Source organism: Vulpes lagopus, chromosome 10 (assembly GCF_018345385.1).
Source record: "Vulpes lagopus strain Blue_001 chromosome 10, ASM1834538v1, whole genome shotgun sequence".
Lineage (NCBI taxonomy): Eukaryota > Metazoa > Chordata > Mammalia > Carnivora > Canidae > Vulpes > Vulpes lagopus.
This window is the reverse complement of record NC_054833.1, coordinates 32,748,788-32,754,787: the sequence shown is the minus strand read 5'-3', so window position 1 is coordinate 32,754,787 and position 6,000 is coordinate 32,748,788.

The window sequence follows — 6,000 nt, the reverse complement described above, 5'->3', positions numbered from 1 at the left end:
CAATGACATTCTCGAAACAGCATTAATTTTGTAGTCATCATTAGATCTTATTTGAAAAAGAAAAACAAAAATTAACTCCTTTGGGGAAGGGTGTATTGCACAATAAATAAACAACAAGGTATTCAAATGCCACTAATCTTGGAGACTGTTCAGCTAGAGGAAAACATGTTTTATCCTGAACTTCCCTTTGCTAGAACTTGGTGCTATACACCCTTGGTGCTGTATAAGATTAAAATAATGGTGATGGGATAATGAAACACACAAAAGGTCAATGATTGAAAATCCAATATAAGCGGGACAGGATGGCTAATATGTGGTGTTTGCTGTGGGAACATAGAGAGGAACAGATAAGTCTTTCATTTTCTGATTTAATTTTTTCCTACTTTGCTTGGCAACTTTAATAGATTAAAAACATTAAATACTAGGATTTGACAGGCTCTGTGAGGAGAAAGGGCAACCTCCTGTGTGGTGGTGGAGACCATCACCAGATGTAGACAGAGTTTTTCTATTCACTTAATGACTGGGTGACTTTGTATAAGTTGCTGAAACTCTCTAAGCTTCAGTTTCTTTATTTATAAAATGGAACTGAGAATACTTCATAGGGTAATCGTCAGGATTATATGAGGACATATATTTAAAGCTGTTTTCACTGTGCCTGATTCACGTAAGCATACAGTAATTATTAGCTTTATTATTATAATCAAGATACTATTTGTTGACTCTTTGTTATAACATTCGTTTTGTGAACATTTCTTCCTTTTATTGAATTGTCAATATCCCTCATAAATCAAGGAATCCCTAACTGGGTAAATTTTCCTTCAGTCTTCTTAATCCCGAAGGCTCAGGCCCATGGCTTCTAGAAGCACAGTACCAGTACCTAGTATCTAGTACCCAGTTACTAGTACCTCCAGGAATAGCCCCTGTTAGGTCTTGCCCTAGCTATTCTAATAATAAGCACTCTGTACTTTATTTATCCTAAAATCCAGCTCCAGAGTTAGGAATATGCTACCAACTTCTACATTATTTCCACTTTGCACATCCCTCATAAGTCACAGAAACAAAAGCCAAATTTACAAGTACATTTTGTTCATTGAAAGCAGGTTCTGTAAATCATCCAGAGCTCCTCAGTGTGAACACAAAGGTGTTATACAGTTTATCCCCATCCTTCACAAATGATAACATTACTGAATTGAATAAAGAATGATTTGAATAGCACTGCAAAATGCAAACTGCTATCCAGTTTTTGGGAACCTGAGAGCCTCTCCCATCTACTTCTGTATTGAGCAGAGAGATTCATCACATCCTCAGGTACCCTGACCTCAACTGTTTATGAATGCCACACAGAGAAATTAAATAACAAACTGATTAAAGAAACTCAATTCTTAGTAACATAAAACAAAACAAACAAGATCACAAAGCCATTCAGTAAACACTAAACACTTTCTCTAGCACAGCATTCCACCTTGGCTCTATTAGCTAAGAACAGTAATTTAACAAATTCAGTATAATGGGATTGAACTGTGGAGTCTACAGAGGTCTTTAATTGTATTGGTAATATTTAAGTTAAGTAAAATACTACAAGTTTTACTACTACAAATACTAGTCCTACTAGTACTAATGATTCTGAAATAAATACAGCAGAATATTAAAATATGATTGATTATGGGTGCCTGGGTGGTTCAGTTGGTCGGTCATCTGCCTTCAGCTCAGGTCATGATCCTGAGGTCCTGGGCTAGAGCCCACATAGGGCTCTCTGCCCAGGGGAGAATCTGCTTGTCCCTCTCCCTCTGCCCTTCCCCCTGCTTGTGCTTTCTCTCTCTCTCTCTCTCTCTGTCTCTCTCTCTCTCTCTCTCTCAAATAACTAAATAAAGTCCTTGAAAAAATAAGTAAAATAAAATTTGATTGATTATGGTGGATGTTTTCTCCATACCTCAGTGTGCTTAAAATGTTTCATGATTTTTTTTTTTTTTAAGTTAAGGTAAAAAGCTACTGATGTGGCAGGGTGGAAATTGGGAGACATGCATTTGAATTCTGGTTCTGCTGATGAATCGGTCACTTCTTTCCAATCCTTATTTGTGTTTCTGGAAATCTCTATCTTTGAAAAGAATCTATAAAATTGTTCTGCTTCTACTTTACCTGCCTCAAAGATTAAAAAAAAAAAGTTCATGTAAGAAAATTCCTAGAACAGTGTTAGTCACCATTAAATCCTCATTAAATTTATTTTTACTGAAAAATAGCATTAATAATAGTTATTGTTATATTTATAATAAAACCTACACACAGCAAGAAGAATGGCATCAACAGTGGCTTTCTAATGCACCTGGTGAGAATCAGCTACTTGTGAAAATGGCCTCAGAGTGACATATGCTGACAAAGAAAAGTGAAGACATACACTAAGTTGGCTCTATGGTCAGAGTGGTGGCGTTTGGGGAGTGTTAAATAGGAGAGCAGTACCTATTTTAGTCATTCTTTGGTGAAGAATAATTTAAATTTCTCAGATACAGACACATTGATAGAAGTATATAGAGGCTGAACAAATTCCTATTAAAACAAGAACAAATTTGAAATATAAGAGAAATGAGGAATGCCCTGTATCACTTCCAAAAATTTCAGAGACTAAGAAAGAAAAAGACAGGAAGGAAAGAGAAAGGACGGAGAGGGGAAGGAAGGAAGGGAAGAAAGAAGGAAGGAAAGAAAGAAGGAAGGAAAGAAAGAAGGAAAGAAAGAAGGAAGGAAGGAAGGAAGGAAGGAAGGAAGGAAGGAAGGAGAGAGAATGAAAGAAAAAAGGAAGAAGAAAGAGAAAGAAAGAAGAAAGAAAGAAAGAAAGAAAGCAAAAGAAAGGAAGAACAAATGAGCTTTTGAGAGAAAATATAAAGCCACCAGCTTTAAAGAAGTCAATAGATATTTCCAGCTGTGGAATCATTTAATAGAATTCTTTAAAAGAAAAAGAAAAGGTGAAGGAATTTGAGCAGAAATAGCAAAAATCAAGGACCAAACGGAAGAGATTTGCAAAGACGGGATCAAAGCCATGAGTGATGAAGAGTTTAAGCAAGAATCAAAGCTTCAACCACAACCCTCTGGCAGTGAGCAAGAAAGAGGGTGGTGGCCATGGGCTCTGGAGACAGGACAGCAGGGTGAGGTAGTGCCGAAGGAGATGCAACACAGCATTTGTGTAGAGCTCCTTGAGGAGAAAGGAAGGAAAAAACAAAACAACACAAGGTAAGGTAGGACTGAACAGAATGTGGTTATTATTCAAAGCAGGAAGGATAAAATAATGGAGCAGGAGCCCTGGCAGCTCACAAAGTTAGGGGACATGGAGGGATTCGTAGAGAAGAGAAGCTATGGGGGAGGAGGGCAGGCCTCATTGCAGAGCCTTCAGTTACAAGGGTGACTGGGTTACCTCTGGCAGTGGATGGCAAGTGAGAGAAAGTCGGAAACAATTAGTATAAAGGAGGAGGGGAGGTATTAGTCACAGTTTTTGAAAGAAACAGGAAGATGATACTGTCAGAGATCAATAAACCCTCTAAGTTCCAGCTAGAAAGCTGTACCAGGAAACATGGCGAGAAGCCTGGCAAGTATGACAAGAACGCGGGATGGGGCAGCCAGAGCACTCAGAGGCCAAGGAAGGGTTTTTGGTGTTGTTTGCTCTTGGTTTGTATCTCTGCACTTCAGAGAAAACTGCAGAGTATCCTCAAAGGGGGAAATCAGGGGTTACTTATTCAAAAAGATGTGATGGATGAAACAAATACTTTCCCTCTAAGACGATGCAAAAAATACGTGTCATAGAAGGCGTTATAAAACCAGAGAACTCTGGGCAAAGTTTAGGTACAAAAATATCAGACGAGCTGATGAGTAAAACTGCAGAGAGAGCTATTTTTATGTTGTTGCCAAACCTTTCCTATTAGAATGTTCCTGTCAGATTCTGAAGAATGGGGAAGTGAAGAAGCAAAAGAAATCATGTGCAAGCTGACCACAGTCAGGTCTTCTGAAGATAACACTACATTTGCAGTAACAGAAGAAATGCTCCAGTAATGCAAACAAGGAAAAATATCCCAGAGGCGAAGGCATGAATTAACAAAATAAAATGAAAACCATCACAGTGCAAGTTGAAAGAAATTCCAGTTGTCCTGAAGATGTGGTTATTGAAAATGGACCAACAAAGATCCTCAGTGCATGCTCTGGAGAGAAGTTAAAAAATAAAGTCATGAAAACAAAATAATAAAAGCAATAATAATAAAAATCGAGCAGGTGACTTTATAAAGTACCTGTTCTTAGTCAGACACTATTCCAGCTGCATCATAAACATTAGGTAGTAATAGAATCACAACAACCAGCTAAGGTAGGTGCTGTTATTATGGGGGAAATAGAGACATAGAAAAATTAGCTAATAACTTGCCCAAGGTCGCACAACTATTAAGTAGCAGAGCCTGGATACAAACCCAGACATTTTGCGTACAGACTATATTTGCCCACTGTGATTTGCTGCCACTGTAAACTCAAATGGGGGGCCTTGGGCAGCCTGGGGGGCTCAGTGGCTTAGCGCTGCCTTCGGCCCAGGGCCTGATCCTGGAGACCAGAGATCGAGTCCCACGTCGGGCTCCCTGCAGGGAGCCTGCTTCTCCCTCTGCCTGTGTCTCTGCCTCTCTCTCTGTGTCTCTCGTGAATAAATAAATAAAATATTTTAAATAAAAAAAATAAAATAAAATTGGGGCCTAAGTAGCATTATTAATAATACCTGCATAAGGACCCTCACGTTTGTGAAGCATCTGTATCATGATCCCATTCTTATATCACCATGAGAAAGCACAGAAAATAGTGTATATCTTCCACCAATGAGCAGACAGATGGCCAGGGAGGACTAGGGGTCTTACCCAAGCTCCCACGGTTAAGAGCAGGTCTTTTGATTTAGGTCTTTTTGTCTTAACTCCAAGTTATATTTACTTTCCACAACGTAGCAACTGTCTGAACTAGAAGGCAAAGGAAGAATGAGCAGCTTTCAATGTCAGCTTCTTAAATAGTACATACAAATATTGTTCACCAACCAGTGGCAGACCAATGCTATGTCCCTGTGGCACAGTAAGAGGAATTCAGAAGGGTGTGCTCACACATCCATGCCCACACATGTGTGTAGGTGTACAAGAATGGTGGCAGTAACCATGACAGAAAGAAGAAAAAGGAGAGGGAATACTTCCCATAGAATAACATGTAAGGAAAAACAGAACCCATTGTAGGTATTTTCGACTGTGTGAATGTCATGATACAAGGCCTGTGACCTGGTTAACTAAGAGATCAATTTTGTTGTTTGTTTTTCTGAGGGGACTATGGGGCAGGTTTAATGGTCATAAGGGACATAAGCAGGAAAACACTAGTTAACAAGAGAGCTATGGGATCTTACAGAATTATAGTGGAAAAAAGAAAAAGAATCCTATTTATGGAAATCACAAATTTTGAAAAGCACAGAAAAGACCAGAAATAAGAGAAGCATACTTTGGAGAAGAGAAGAATTAAATCTCTAGAGGGTCTCAAGCTTTTCTACTTACCTTTTGGAAATTTTAAGGGGCTTTGATAAGGCAAGCTAAAAACTGTACTTAAGTTAAACGTACTTTAAAATAAAAATCTGGGACACCTGGGTGGCTCAGTCAGTTAAGCTTCTGACTCCTGATTATGGCTCAAGTCATGATCTCAAGGTCATGAGATTGAGCCTCCCATCTGGCTCTGCTTAAGATTCCTTCACCCTCTCCCCCACCCCTCCTACTCATATGTGCTGTCTCTCTCAAATAAATAATCTTTTTAAAAAAATAAAGAATTGAAATGGGAGTTAAATGAAATTTGTGTGGAAATACTTTAAAAATGACTGAATGCTGTCGTGCTGTCAGATGTTATTATGGCTACATTGCTGGTCTTATCACTGATGGCATTTCCTGCGGTGCCATCTCTGGCTGGCCACCACAGTGATTTACCCAGCTCTATCATGTTTAGGGGCTATGCTTCCCTTTATTT